Source organism: Dendrobates tinctorius, unplaced genomic scaffold, assembly GCF_039654945.1.
Source record: "Dendrobates tinctorius isolate UK_male_01 unplaced genomic scaffold, ASM3965494v1 ptg000208l, whole genome shotgun sequence".
Taxonomy (NCBI): domain Eukaryota; kingdom Metazoa; phylum Chordata; class Amphibia; order Anura; family Dendrobatidae; genus Dendrobates; species Dendrobates tinctorius.
Window position 1 is genome coordinate 5,216,490 of NW_027361875.1, and position 16,126 is coordinate 5,232,615.

General features: G+C 48.7%; 1 long non-coding RNA gene across 1 annotated transcript in view; it reads right to left on the bottom strand.

Annotated features, from left to right (window-relative positions):
* LOC141058034 (uncharacterized) overlaps positions 1 to 16,126 on the bottom strand; it is a 192,788-nt gene that overhangs the window by 35,484 nt on the left and 141,178 nt on the right. The window contains exon 2 of the long non-coding RNA XR_012222080.1: positions 7,448 to 7,568. This is a non-coding gene — a long non-coding RNA (uncharacterized lncRNA). The remainder of the gene's footprint in view (positions 1 to 7,447; positions 7,569 to 16,126) is intronic.

Consider the following 16,126-nt stretch of genomic DNA (forward strand, 5'->3'; position numbering starts at 1 on the left):
ACACTCATTACAAAAACTCTTTATATATCATCCCTTGTAAATATACCCCTTTTATTGAATGCCCAGGGCCACGGACCGGGTCACAGTCGCTATGATACTGCCCCTTTAAGAAGCGGCCCAGTATCGATTACCCCACGTCCCTGGCGGGCGCTCCAACTTGGCATCATGAACAGGATATCGAAGCCTGGTATCATCGGGTACTGTGTGCCATAGACTGTATTGAACTATGTAATTGCTGCCATTACCATGCCACACAGCGCGTGGGAAGCAAAAGGGGCGTGCCATCATGGGCAGAGCCAGAGAGCACAAAAAGAGAAGTGCTGCGTGCGAAAACATCAGCTGGCTGAAAGCAAGGAGCTGAGGCCTGGAATCCCGGCACACACCGTTCATCCAGCCTGGCAAGCCAGTGGAAATTCAGAGCCTGGCTAAGATTAACTAGAGGGGGATGAAAATGTCTGACGCAGGAGAAAATTCAGTGGCGGACGCAGCCGCAGCCCCCATAGTGCCGCCAGATACAGAGACAGGCACAGCTGCAGCCTCCATAGTGCAGCAGCATCCAGTGGCCGGCGATGTCCCCAGAGCGCAGCAATATCTGAAAACCACCGCTGCAGTCCCTATAATGCCACTTTCCATGCCATAAATACCAGGAGCGGCCAGGCTGCCGCAATACTCAGGGGAATCACATACCCTGAGCGATTTCAAGGAGAGACTGTGCAATTTATTTGAAGTGTCTGAAGGCCAAAAAGTTAACATTCTCATTGGACAGTTAACTGGTGCAGCTCAAAGAGATGTAAAGTTCTGACAGGACACTGATAAAGAGACTGTTAAACAAGTCCTGGCTAAGCTGAGGAGCACCTTTGAAACCCGCAGAAGAAATAAAGATGAGGTTCTTTGGGTGCAAACAAAGGGTGCAGGACAGTATACGGAACTATGCTTTTAACCTTCAGGAGGTGCTGCGGGCCATAAAGCAGATTGACCCAGACAGCGTGCGGGATGGAGACAAATTGTTAAAGGAGCAATTTATTGAGGGACTCCTATCCAGCACCCACAGAGCACAGCTGAGCATCATAGCCCTACAAAACCCTGGTCTAAACTTTGCACACTTTAAAGACAGGGCTATCCGGGTGCTGCATGAACCAAATGTCAGCCGCCCAGTGCCCCCTAGGCGCCCAGCAGTTTCATACCACCAAGAGGCAGCATCCTTCCCTCAGATCCCTGTTGAGGCTGACACACAAACCCTGGATAATGATCCATCTGCAGAGCTACGTCTTCAGATCCAGGAGCTGACCAAAAGTATGGCTGCACTAGTCAATGCAAGCGCACCCAAAGTAGAAGATCCAGCTGGCCTCCAGTCCAGATGACATCCCGTGGCGACAGCAGAGGAGGATCCCACTGATCAGAGGGAGAGACAACGATCGTTACGACCAGAACGGACGACCCATCTGCCGCCGCTGCAGCAAAGCAGGCCACATCGCAAGATTCTGCTATTTAAACGAGCAACCCCTGGGGCAGAGGGCCAACCCCCAGGAGTAGGACAACTAGGCCCACTGAACTGGCGAGCCAAGTACGTCAGAGGACAGCCGGTTCTCCCAGTTGTGATTGACGACATCCCAATGAACGCCTTACTGGACACTGGCTCTCAGGTGACAACTATGCCATGAATTCTTTACAAACGGTATTGGGCTGACTCTGAACTTACTCGTGGCCCAGGTGATAAGCTGACAGTAGATGCCAGCAATGGTCAGTCTTTGCCACAAGTGGGGTGTAAGGAGGTGACCATTAAGGTTGGGCAAGTAGAATTAAAATCTCAAGGTTTGATAGTTGTAGACATTGATCGACGAGAATGTAACCCAATAGTGACCTTAGGTACTAATTTGATGGAAAATTGTCTTGCCGAGGTTATTGTTTTGTTGCAACAGGTAGCCGAAACTGCTGGTTCCAGTGAGCAATGGGTCCTGCAAAAGAAGATCAAGGCCCTGATGCAAAGACAGCAGGTAGAGCTATCTGGCGGAGAAGTTGGCAGCGTCTGAGTGAGTGATTCATTCCCCATTGCAATACCCCCAAGGAGTGAAATGTTAATTTGGTGTCGGGCAGAAATAGGTCTTAGGGAAAGGGACTACCAAGCTCTGGTAGAACCAGTGTATTCTGATAGTAGGCCCACTGTCCTGACAGCCAGAGGGGTAGTTGATGTCCACAAGGGGAGGGTACCTGTATGCATCTTAAGTTGTGGGGAGGAGGAGGCCACACTACCTCGGTATGCCACAGTTGCTAAGCTGTTCACTGTCAATAACAATGCAATTCAGACAGCAGAACCCTTGGTATCATCCGACCAGGGAGAGGACAATGGCTCTGCAAAACAGCTGGAGGATTGGTGTCAGCAGCTGCACCATAGGCACTGACTCCACCCTTTCACACCAAAAGAATGGGGTTTACCGAGTAGTCCAAGAGTTTGAATGGGTATTCAGCAAACACCCTTTAGACTTTGGGCAGGTAAAAGGGGTCCAACATCGTATCCCCACTGGAAATCATCCACCCATTAAAGAGAGATATCGGCCTGTACCCCCAGCTCACTATCAATGTGCCAAGGTTATGTTACGAGAAATGAAGGAGACTGGGGTGATCAGAGACAGTTGTAGCCCCTGGGCAGCTCCGCTAGTCCTTGTAAGAAAGAAAGATGGTACAATGAGGATGTGTGTTGATTACAGGAAAATTAACAGCATTACCCACAAGAACGCCTATCTGTTACCTAGGATAGAGGAATCACTAGCTGCACTGAGAACCGCTAACTATTTCTCTACCTTAGATCTCACTAGTGGGTATTGACAGGTTCCCGAGGTAGAGGCAGACCAGGAGAAGACCTCCTTCGCAACACAAATGGGCCTCTCAGAATTCAACTACATACCATTTGGGCTTTGCAACGCTCCAGGAACGTTCCAGAGGTTGATAGAGGGCTGTCTTGGAGCAAGAACTTCGAGACAGTTCTGTTGTACCTTGATGATGTCATTGTCTTCTCCAAGACTTATGAAGAACATTTGGAGCACCTGGCTGAGGTGTTCGAAGCCCTGTCCAACTTTGGCCTGAAAGTGAAGCCATCCAAGTGCCACCTCCTGAAGCCTAAGGTGCAGTACCTGGGCCATGTAGTGAGCGTGGAAGGTGTGGCACCGGACCCCGACAAAGTCACCGTCATCCGGGATTGGCAGAGGCCCAGCAACATCCATGAAATACGTCAATTCCTTGGGTTGGTAGGTTCATCAAGGGCTTCAATGAGATAGCCGCACACCTGCAAAAACTCCTTGTGGGCCAGCCCAAGAAGGCCAGAAAGAAGAGTCCTACATTTGACTGGAATGAGGAACTGGAAAGGTCCTTCACTCAATTGAAGTTGGCTCTCACGGGAGATGAAGTTCTGGCCTACCCAGAATATGACCAACCATTTGCCCTTTATACTGGTGCCAGCAATGTGGGACTGTCACAGGTACAGAATGGCAAGGAAAGAGTGATCTCCTACGCCAGCAGGAAGCTTTGTTCCACTGAAAGGAACCCTGACAACTACAGTTCCTTTTAACTGGAGTTCCTCGCCGTAGTCTGGGCTGTGAGTGAGCGATTCAAACACTACCTAGCTGCGGCCAAGTTTTCCACCATCACGGACAACAACCCACTGACTCACTTGGAAACCGAAAAGCTAGGTGCGCTGGAGCTATCCGACTATGAGTTTACCTTACCATCAAGTACCGAGTGGGGTGCAAGAATGCCAATGCTGATGCGCTGTCCAGAATGCCCAACTTGCCAGATGGGGGGGGGAGATTCGGAAGCACTCCAAGAAATCGAGTTACCTGCCTTTCACGGGCCAATTGCAGCCCAAAGCACTCAAGGAGTGATAAACAAGCGCCCCATCATGAAAGAGGCCACGCTAAACCCATTGCCTCATCATGAGTGGGCAGAAACGCAGGATAGTGACCCAGCAGTCCGCCTGGTAAAGGAGCTACTGTTGCAAGCTGACTTGCGCCCTGGTCCAGATGCTCTATCAGAGACCCAACAGCTGTGGAAGGAGAAAGGCAGGCTGTTCATCTACGAGGGAAAGCTGTGTCGTAGGAGTGTCAACGCTCGAACTCACGAACTGGTCTGGCAAGTGGTATTCCCGAAGCAAGATGTGTCAATGGTCTTGGAAGTGTACCAAGATGGAGCAGGACACTTCAGATGGAAGAAGTTGCAGCTGCTCTGAGAGTGATTCTACTGTGCTGGTATGTGGAAGGCCATTGAGGATTGGTGCCGGGAGTGTGGACAATGCAACCTGCGCAGGAAGGACTGTAACAGCCTGCGAGCCCCATTACAGCCAATAGTCACCAAACAGCTGCTTGAGTTGGTAACCCTAGACCATGTGAATCTGGTCCAAAGGCGTTCAGGCTATGTCTATGCCCTCATCATCATTGACCACTACTCAAGGTTACTGGTAGTTGTGCCTGTCAAGGATCAAACAGCAAAGACAGCAGCCAAAGCATTTCAACAACACTTTTGTCGGCCACACGGTTACCCTGAATAAGTGCTTACAGACCAAGGCCCAGCCTTTGAGGCCGAAGTGTTCCAGGAGTTCTGTATCTTGTAACTTGTACGGCTGCAAGAAAATCAGAACAACGCCATATCATCCACAGACCAATGGCATGTGTGAGAAAATGAATCAAGTGGTAATTGACCTATTGAAGACCTTGCCCTTGGAAGAGAGAAACCTGTTGCCAGAGAAGTTGCCAGATCTTGTAGATCTCTACAATCACATCCCTGTAAACTCCACCAACTGTACTCCAGCCTACTTGATGAGAGCTAGACCTGGCAAGTTGCCCATTGACTTGGACATGGGAGTCCTGATATCTGAGGTAACATCACAAGATGCAGACTGGGATACAGAGCGGCAGCAACAGTACCACAAAGTGTAAGAGTGCATAGAGAAGAGTCTAGCTCAAGCAAGACAGAAGCAGGAAAAGAACTATAATCAGCACGCACCTGAAATTCCCTTGTCGCCTGGAGAACAGGTACTCAAAAGAAAGAGACGAGTCCACAAACTTGATGATCAATGGGAAGTTGAACCATATAAAATCATGACTTCAAACCTTGACAATACCAAGGTGTGCCTTATCAGCAAAGATGGAGGAGAAACCTCAGCAGTAGTGTCAAGGGATCACCTAAAATCATGCCCTGACCAACTGAAGGAAAAGATTGGAGATAAGGACATTGCTCAGCCAGTAAAAGAAGAAGAAAAGGTCAGCATTGTACACGGCGAGTTCCCTTCAAATTGAACAAGAGTAAATCAGGCCATAGTAGTGCCCGTTTTGACCTTTCCCCAACTGGTAGTGCCAGAAAGAGATGTGACTCAATACCAGCCTGAAGATCAACAAGCTCAAGCAGCTGTTGCCACACCAGCAGTGGAGCAAGAGAATCCTTGCCCTGCCAGTGGTGAATCTGCCGTGCCCACAGTGAGCAGAAGTGGTCCTAAAAAATCAGGTATACCCATGCTATGTAGAGTCACCCGTAGCATAGCCAGTAAAGAGCGCACTACACCAGTGCTAGTTAGCACAGTGAATCCAGTAATGTTACCACCAACACCAGTGCTACGTACAGTAGGTCTGTCCGTACTACCAAAGCCCTACCCCTATGAGGTTCTGCATATAAGTAAGCTATGTACATGGTAAATGTAAATAAGTTAATGCTTATAATTGCAACAGTTAAGCATATGAGCCTACAGAGACTACTGTAAGAACTTTGGAGCATTCTTGTGGATGATTGGGTCACTGGACTCGTAGTGACCAGGACAATGCTTGTAAATAGTTAGCACTGATGACTGCAGAACAAAAGCCGTCTGGCGTGGCCGAAGATGTGGTCCAAAAGGGAGACCAGCCATGCCTTGTAGCCTGCCCAAGGCCTACGATGAGGGTTTCAGATGGGTTCCCTCATATTGTGCTTTGTTAGGGTGAAAAGGACATCCCATTTCAGCACTTTGCTGAAATATAGATATTTGTTGCTAAAATTCTGTAAATAGTTATGCTTTATTTCTCTTTTACATTTCCTCAGTCCGGGAGTACTGAATTGTACTAGGGTGAATGTGGTGCCCCAGGAGTATGGTCGCACAGTGGCCTTACCTCCCTCCTAGGGAGAGTGATGTCATGCCTGGAAGCAAGGAAAGGGTCTCTCTATCAGGTAGTTCCAGCATAAAACACAGGTCCTGCTCCAGGGAGCTCTAAACCCGACTTCAGGGAGACTGCTCTCTCTCTGGTCAGGCGGAGCAAGTCAGGGAGTTAGAGTGTGGACAGGGAAGCAAGAGCACATGTGGAGAAGGAGCTGGGGGACTGGAGCTATAGAGGAGCTCACCCATAAGCTTAATCACCACTGCTGTGGATGGTAAAGGTCCCACAGCAGAAACTGGAGGACAAGAGGCTGCAGATCCTCTGTTCCAAACTGAGACTCAACGACACAGCAGCACGTGAGCTGGAGATGAGATATAGAGGCAATTCCTGAAGGAGGCTACAGCTGCCTGTCATGCAAGTGGAGTTCTACCTATGGAACAGACAGAAAGAGGAACTTGAGTGGAGTTCATAACAGCAAGTACCTCAGAGAATAGCGCTAGAGAGGAGACCTCACAACCCACCTGTATAGAGAGATTCCCAAATTGCTTCCAGGCTGACCAACTCCTGTACCAACTGCAACTTGAGCCCTGGACTGTAACTACAAAGCACAGTAAAAGGTAAAGGAAGCTACACTCTGTTGTGTCCTTTGAATTCCTTCTGCAATACCTTTTCAGCACTGCTACATCCCTTGCTACCTACTACATCCCCATCTTCCTCAACATCTTTCATCTTCCCTGGGACTAAGCTCTGCCTGTGGAGAGCTATTCCAGCTCTGCTGCATCACTCCATCAGTCCCAGTGGATCTGCACTGCAGCGATGGTCGCTTCTGATCAGATACCACATGTAGCGTCACGAACACTCATTACAAAAACTCTGTATTTCTCATCCCTTGCAAATATACCCCTTTAATTGAATGCCAAGGGCCACGGACCGGGTCACCACCGCTGTGACACTGCCACATTAAGAAGCGGCCCGATACCGAGTACCCCACAGCCCTGGCAGGTGCTCCACGTACCCAATGCTAAAGATAGGGTACGCATGCCGCATGCTGACATAGGCGGAGCTGAACGGAGGAGGTGCGGCAGTGGGCAGAGCTTCACGGAGGAAGTCCGCATCCCTCCGCAGCTCTTCCATACGCTACTGTGAAACTAGCCTAAGTGTTCCCTTTATTTTTTTGAGCAGTATATATAGCCACACACACATACATGTATGTATATATCACATAGTCTCCTTTATTATGTATATTGCCGTCCCCTATTATACAGTGCCTTCTCTTGTTATGTACAGTACCGTCCCTTACATATTGGATTATATAGAGCCCTGTTTTTATTACATACCGTCCTGTCTTGTTAGATGTATAATGCAATGATGGCTGATGGAACATGGGAAAGCTTCTTATCTGCTGGATGAGTTGATGGACTGGTCGTCTGATCATCGGCTCCTCCAGTCATTTTATATCTAAAAAGAGAGGGGATTATGTAATAAAAGAGGAGGGCGCTGTGAATAACAAAATTAACAAGAATACACTATGTAAGAGACAGCAGTATACATAACAGCAGAGGAAGCTATATAATAAGGGACAACACCATACTGTATATAACTATAGTGGATGGTACATAATAAGGGACAGTGTTAAACATAAAAAAAGAGAAAACTATGTAACTAAGGTTGGTGTTATATAGAATTAGTGAGTACACTATATACTAAGGGAATGTGTTACACATAGTAAGTGAGTACACTATATACTGAGAGACTGTGTTAGACATAATAATTGAGTACACTACATACTAAGGGACTGTGTTAGACATAATAAGCGATAATAATGTCTTCCTCCACCTCCCCCTGTTCCTAAGTACATTATAAGTCCCCCTTCCTCCCATCCCAATCTTCCATACCCCTCATTATCCTCCTCCTTCGCATCCCATTACTGTGCTCTCCACCACCCTATCATTGCCCTCTTCTCCACCTCCATCATTGCCTTCTCCCCAAACACTATCATTGATTTCTCCTCTGCCACCCCATCATTGCCCATTCCACCACCTCCATCATTTCCTCCTCCACTACCACCCACATTATTGCCCTTTCCACCACAACCATCATTGCATTCTCCCCCACCACATCCATCATCATTGCTTTTCCCCACCACCTCCATCATTGCCCTTTACACCAGCTCCATCATGACCTTCTACTCCACCACCCCCATCATTGCCTCCTTCCCCATCACTCCCATAATTGTCTTTTCCCCTACCACCATCATTGCCTTCTCCCCATCTCCATCATTGCTTTCTCCCCCACCGCCATCATTGCCCTTTCCACCACTTCCATCATTTCCTCCTCCCCCACCATCCCAATCATTGCCCTCTCGATCACCCCCACCATTGCCATCTCCCCATCACCTCCATCATGGCCTTCTCCCCATCTCCCCCATCATGGCCTTCTCCCCATCTCCCCCATCATGGCCTTCTCCATCACTGCCATCATAGCCTTCTCCCCATCACCCCCATCATGGCCTTCTCCCCATCACCTCCATCATGGCCTTCTCCCCATCACTCCCATCATTGCCTTCTCCTCCACCTACACACACATAGACACACACAACAGCATTCACCTGTCTGCACATTTCCCCGCAGCGCTACACATGCACGCACACCCACGCACACCACCACTCATCTCTACACACACATACAGGCAGCACCTCTCACCGCAGGCACTCCCGTGGCATCACCGGTGCCCACGCTTCCTTTCTCTGCCACAGCCGGCCACTGAATGATGACATCATTCAGACTCTCCTCCAGGCCCTTGGTACCATAAACCTGTAAAAAATAGAATTAAAATAAAAAATAGTGATATACTCACCTTCCAACAGCCCCCGGACTCTTTCCCTCCTCTCACCGTGAGCCCGGCATCTTCCGGTACCAGTAATGCTTTGCACAAAATACCGCTGATGACGTCGCGCTCGTGAGAGTGACGTCATCTCCGGTCCTTCGCGCTAAGCATTACTGGGACCAGAAGTTGCCGGGAGCATGGAGTGGAGATCAGGGGTCGTCGGAAGGTGAGTATATCACTATTTGTTATTTTAATTCTACTTTTTAAAGGTTTATGGTACCCAGGGCCTGGAGAAGAGTCTCCTCTCCTCCGGACCCTGGATACGATCCGCACATTGAGCGCTGCACCGGTCATCTCCCGGCTACGTTGCCGCTGACCTCCGTGCAGCAGGAGATGACCTGCGGTAACTGTCAGGAGATCTGCGTTGCTAGCCGCTGATCTCCTGACGCTTGTCGTGGGTAGAGATGAGCGCCTTTGCCTTTTTTAGGGTCGAGTCAGGTTTCATGAAACCCGACTTTCGCAAAAGTCGGGTCGAACGAATACAGCCTACTATATTTCTTATTTCTAATGCTCCAGAGTATAATGAGCCCCGTAAATGCTGCTCCAGTGTCTGATGTCCCCCATTTAGAATGCTCCAGTATATGATGGGCCCCATTTTTTATTAACCCAGGCATGGTATGTGAAAAGAGCTCCCTGGAGTAATCTGAAGTGTGTGCTGCTGCATTCTTCACTTTTGGTGTGGGTGAAGGACACAAGGAAAGGGGTTGCTCATGACCAGAAGCCTGCACTGGCGACTCAGTGCTTGCATTTTTTTAAACTTCAGAAGAGGAGGCGATAGAGCTGGAGGCTGTTTCAGCAATGTAAGCCAAAAACAGTTCCTGATGCTCCAGCTTTGAAAGCAGTCTACCTACTCCCAGAAAAGGGAGCCTTCCAGGCCTTCCAGAGCTACACCATGATGCAGGCTCAACACCTCCTGCCTTAGCTGCTATTGTGTTTTTGTCACTACCAGCAGATGCACCACCACCAACAACAGTACCAGGTGGTCCCCCACGCCCACGTCCACGTCCTCTTCCACCATACTTCCTCATGTTTTGGAAAATGGACCCAAAATACCAGCAGATATATGGTACTCTATCAGAAGCGTACAGCTCTATACAGTCTATGGATAACAGTAAATCTCTGTAAATATTTCATGAGTCATACACAGATGCTCACAGTCTCAGTATGGAGTACACAATAAAATAAAAAGTTGAAAAAGGGTACAGTATCATCAGATACAAGGTATATATAGTATAGTGTAAACATTAGGAATCTCCGTATATATATCAGGAGGCAGACACAAACGCTCTCAGGCCAAGTATGGAAAACACAAGAGTATGAAAAGCTGTAAATGGGCAATGTAACACAAGTGTACAGCTGTATACAGTGTTGGGGTAATCTTAAATCTCCAAATATATTTCCGGAGTAACAGACAGATGTTCACAGTCTCATTATGGATTACACCAGAATCTAAATAGCAAAAAAGGTTACTGTATCAGAAACGTACAGCTGTATACAGTGCTGGACAAATTTGAAGTCTCGGTATATATTTCCAGAGTCACCCTCAGACGCTCACTAAGTCTGGGTTTGACCATAATAAAAAATTTTGTAAAAAAGGTACTGAATAGCAAGATAGCAAGTATATATATTATAGGGTACAATTGAAATCTCTGTATACATAGTCCCGTAGTCACTCTCAGACGCTTACTCAGTATGGATTTGCCCGTAATACTAAATGTTAAACAAAGTACTGTATAACAAGATATAAGCTGTATCGAGTATAGGGTAAAAATTGGTATCTATGATTCACCGTATATATAGAAGGCGTAAACCACACACGCTCACTCCCAATGGATGATACCGTAATAAAAAATTTTGAACCAAGGTACTGTATTAGCACATACCAGGTGTATCCAGTCTAGGGGTAATTGTAAATTTCCGTCTGTACTTCCGGAGTCAGACACAGACACTCACAGGTTCACTATGTATTATACCAGAATTTAAAAAGTAGAAAAAGGGAAAGGTATTCGAAGCGTACAACAGTATACAGTGTTGTGGTACTTTTAAATCTTCGTTTATATTTCAGTCTCAGTAAGCCAGTCCAGACTCTCCGCTACTGGAAACTACATGGCTACAAGTACAGATGAAAAGTTGAGTGTTAGCAGAAATTTGGGAATTACTCATCGCGGGAAAACCTCCCGGTAGATGTTGCAGAGGTGATGCAGACCCTCAATTACTGTGTCTGTGGAGACAGCGAAAATGGTTCTTTGTGAAGAAAAGGATTGCTTTATCGCAGTAGCGTGGATCACATCACCGTTACTCGTCTCCATCAAATTGTGATCACAGGGAGAGATGTAGACGTGGTCCTCACTGCCTATCATGATCTGTCTGGTCATTTTGGAGTGCAAAAGACAGAAGCCACAGTCTGTAGGCGATTCTATTGGATTGGCATGAGAGGAGACATTGAAAAATGCTGGCAGGAATGTCACACGTCTGTGACTATCACAACTGTGAAAGGTGATCATAAAGCACCACTGCATCCGCTTGTAAGTTGACGTCCATTACAAATGGTATCCATTGATCATCTGAAGGTAGAGGCCAGCAGGACAGGCCATAGCTACATCTTAACCATCATCGACCAATACACCAAATTTCTAGTGGCCATCCCTGTGAAGGATTTAACTGCCCAGACTACACAGCGGTGGAGCAGGGAGAGGTAAATATTGCAACTTGCATGTGCTGTGGCCAGGACCAAGCAGGGGGGACACACTTGTGATCAACGGTACTGGCACAGGGCCCCTCATAGTACGCTGGTGTGTCTGACGGCAAGTGGGCCCCCCCACCATCAGAGACTCAATATTGTACTATGAGGGCCCCTGTGCCTGTGCCATCGGCCATCAGTGGGCCCATCCACCTGTTCAGAGCAACAGCACTTGCCCGGGTGTGCCAGGTGTTGACCCCAGCTCTTGGGGGGGTGGGCAGCCCAGTTAGGGAGGTTTAAAAAATGGCATATGTTGATGTGTAGGCTGGACATTCAACTGCTGCAAAGGGTGGAATTGGGCAAGTCCGAGGAAGAGGAAAACAAAAGCGTGGCAGTTTTCTGATAACCTATGTGTCATCAGAGGAAGGTGGGACAAAATCCTTGGAAACCCATGCATGGTTCATTTTAATGAAGGTTAGATCATCAACATTTTGGGTCGACAGACGGGTCCTTTTTTCTGTCAGGATTGATCGAGCAGCACTGATATCGATATGGGAGAAGTAGTTTGTAACCATAGTTGAAAACTGCTGTCTCCTGTCACTTTTAATCAATGCAGTATTAGCAGTCGCCTGAGCGGTACTTGCAGTGGCGGATTATAATGAGGTCAATTTGGGCAGTTGCCCCGGGCCCAGTGGGGTTAAGGGGCCCACAGCCCAGGCCAGTAAATTGCCCCATTATAATCCGCCACCGCGCAGGGCCGGATTATAGGCGGGCAGGCGGGGCTTCAGCCCCGGGGCCCCCACCACAATAGCTTCTAAGGGGGCCCCCACCACATTCCTGCTGGCTGCTGCAATGGCACTCCATCTTCTCCCCACCTAAAAGTGAGTGACCGTGGGGGCGGCATTATGTGCTCTGCTACCAGCAGCATCTACAAGTAGCGTGAACGCTGATGCTGCTGGTAGCGTGCAAAGGCTTGTGATGAGATCACAGGAGGGAAGGTGTCAGGGCCCCCGATCATGTGACCCCTGTCTCCTCCCCTCCTGTGACCTCATCACAGGTCCTGTGCGCACAGCACAGAGCACTGAGAGCAGCCATGTATGTGGAGTGCGGCTCTGCGGGTGGAGGTCGGTGCTGGAGGCTCCATTATTCTCTATGTGGAGTGCGGCTCTGCGGGTGGAGGTCGGTGCTGGAGGCTCCATTATTCTCTATGTGGAGTGCGGCTCTGCGGGTGGAGGTCGGTGCTGGAGGCTCCATTATTCTCTATGTGGAGTGCGGCTCTGCGGGTGGAGGTCGGTGCTGGAGGCTCCATTATTCTCTATGTGGATTGCGGCTCTGCGGGTGGAGGTCGGTGCTGGAGGCTCCATTATTCTCTATGTGGAGTGTGGCTCTGCGGGTGGAGGTCGGTGCTGGAGGCTCCATTATTCTCTATGTGGAGTGTGGCTCTGCGGGTGGAGGTCGGTGCTGGAGGCTCCATTATTCTCTATGTGGAGTGTGGCTCTGCGGGTGGAGGTCGGTGCTGGAGGCTCCATTATTCTCTATGTGGAGTGCGGCTCTGCGGGTGGAGGTCGGTGCTGGAGGCTCCATTATTCTCTATGTGGAGTGCGGCTCTGCGGGTGGAGGTCGGTGCTGGAGGCTCCATTATTCTCTATGTGGAGTGCGGCTCTGCGGGTGGAGGTCGGTGCTGGAGGCTCCATTATTCTCTATGTGGAGTGCGGCTCTGCGGGTGGAGGTCGGTGCTGGAGGCTCCATTATTCTCTATGTGGATTGCGGCTCTGCGGGTGGAGGTCGGTGCTGGAGGCTCCATTATTTTCTATGTGGATTGTGGCTCTGCGGGTGGAGGTCGGTGCTGGAGGCTCCATTATTCTCTATGTGGAGTGTGACTCTGCAGGTGGAGGTCGGTGCTGGAGGCCCCATTATTCTCTATGTGGAGTGTGGCTCTGCGGGTGGTCGGTGCTGGAGGCTCCTTTATTCTCTATGTGGAGTGCGGCTCTGCGGGTGGAGGTCGGTGCTGGAGGCTCCATTATTCTCTATGTGGAGTGCAGCTCTGCGGGTGGAGGTCGGTGCTGGAGGCTCCATTATTCTCTATGTGGAGTGCAGCTCTGCGGGTGGAGGTCGGTGCTGGAGGCTCCATTATTCTCTATGTGGAGTGCGGCTCTGCGGGTGGAGGTCGGTGCTGGAGGCTCCATTATTCTCTATGTGGAGTGTGGCTCTGCGGGTGGAGGTCGGTGCTGGAGGCTCCATTATTCTCTATGTGGAGTGGGGCTCTGCAGGTGGAGGTCGGTGCTGGAGGCTCCATTATTCTCTATGTGGAGTGCGGCTCTGCGGGTGGAGGTCGGTGCTGGAGGCTCCATTATTCTCTATGTGGAGTGTGGCTCTACGATTCGTGACCCCCGTCACGTGACGAGGGGGGCCCACAGAGTCTGAACTGCCCCGGGCCCTGGCTACCCTTAATCCACCCCTGGGTACTTGAAGAGAATCGAGGATGAAACCCAAAGTTACAAAAAAAAGGTGACATCAAAGTGGCAGAACTAGCTCTATTATTTAAAGCAAATTCGGCCAAGGGCAAAAATGAAACCCAATCATCCTGATCAGCAGAAATAAAACATCTTAAATAAGACTCCAAAGTCTGGTTTGTTCTCTCCATCTGCCCATTGGTCTGAGGGTGAAACTCAGAGGAGAAGGACAACTGAATTCCCAGCTTGGAACAAAAAGTCCTGCAAAATCTAGAAACAAACTGAACTCCTCTGTCAGACACAATGTTCTCAGGAATCCCATGCAAGCGAACCACCTGTTGCAAAAACAAGGGCACCAACTCTGAGGAAGATGGCAACTTAGGGAGTGGTACAAGATGGACCATCTTAGAGAATCTATCACAAATCACCCAAATAACAGTCATTCTCTGAGAGACAGGCATATGAGAAATAAAATCCATTGAAATATGGGTCCATGGCCTCCTGGGCACCGGCAAAGGCATCAACAACCCACTAGAGCGAGAACAAGGTTTAGACCGGGAGCAAGTCCCACAAGACTGCACAAAATTCCTGACATCACGAGACAAGGTGGGCCACCAAAAAGACCGACTCACCAAATCTCTAGTACCAAAAATACCTGGATGACGAGCCAATGTGGAGCAATGAACTTCAGACATTACTCTCTTCCTCCACTGGTCAGGAACATACAATTTTCCAATGGGACAACGCTCAGGTTTGTCCTCCTGAAACTCTTCCATCGCACGTCTCAAATCAGGCGAGATGGCAGAAAGAACTACCCCCTCACCTAAGATGGTAGCAGGCTTGGTCACAATAGGAGAATCAGCAAAGAAACTCCTAGAGAGGGCGTCTGTCTTGACATTCTTAGTGCCCGGAAGAAAAGAGACCACAAAATCAAAACGTGTGAAAAACAAGGCCCACCTAGCCTGTCTAGGATTCAAGCGTTTGGCCGACTCAAGGTAAATCAAATTCTTGTGGTCAGTAAGGACCACGACTTCATGTTTAGCTCCCTCCAACCAATGTCTCCACTCCTCAAATGCCCATTTCATGGCTAACAGTTCCCGATTCCCCACATCATAGTTGCGTTCAGATGGGGAGAACTTTCGGGAAAAGAAAGCACAGGGATTCATTTTTGATGATACCGGATCTTTTTGGGACAAAACAGCTCCTGCACCAATCTCAGAAGCGTCCACCTCTACCTGAAACGGGAGTGAGAAATCAGGTTGCCGCAAAACTGGAGCAGAAGTGAACCTCCGCTTCAGCTCCTGAATGGAAGAAACAGCCTCCGGAGACCAATTCAGCACATCAGCACCCTTCTTAGTCAAATCAGTCAATGGTTTGGCAATACCAGAAAAATTAGCTATAAATTTACAATAAAAATTAGCAAAACCCAAAAACTTCTGGAGGGCCTTCAAAGAAGTGGGCTGAACCCAATCATAAATGGCCTGTACCTTGGCCGGGTCCATTTCAATAGTTGACGGAGACAAAATAAATCCCAAAAATGAAATCCTCTGTACACCAAAAAGGCATTTCGATCCCTTAACATACAGGGAATTCTCCCTCAAAATCTGGAACACAGTCCGAACATGTTCCACATGAGAGTCCCAAACCCTGGAAAAGATCAAAATATCATCCAGATAGATGATCAAAAATGTATCCACAAAGTCCCGGAAAATATCATTCATGAAGCACTGGAAGACAGAAGGGGCATTAGTGAGCCCAAAAGGCATCACCAGGTACTCAAAATGTCCCTCCGGAGTATTAAATGCCGTCTTCCATTCATCCCCATGCTTAATGCGAATAAGATTATACGCCCCCTGAGGTCAAGCTTGGTAAACCAGCAAGCACCTTTAACTCTGGAGAATAGATCAGAAATCAGGGGTAACGGATACTGATATTTAACAGTAATTTTGTTGAGGGAACGATAGTCAATACAAGGCCTCAATGAACTATCTTTCTTG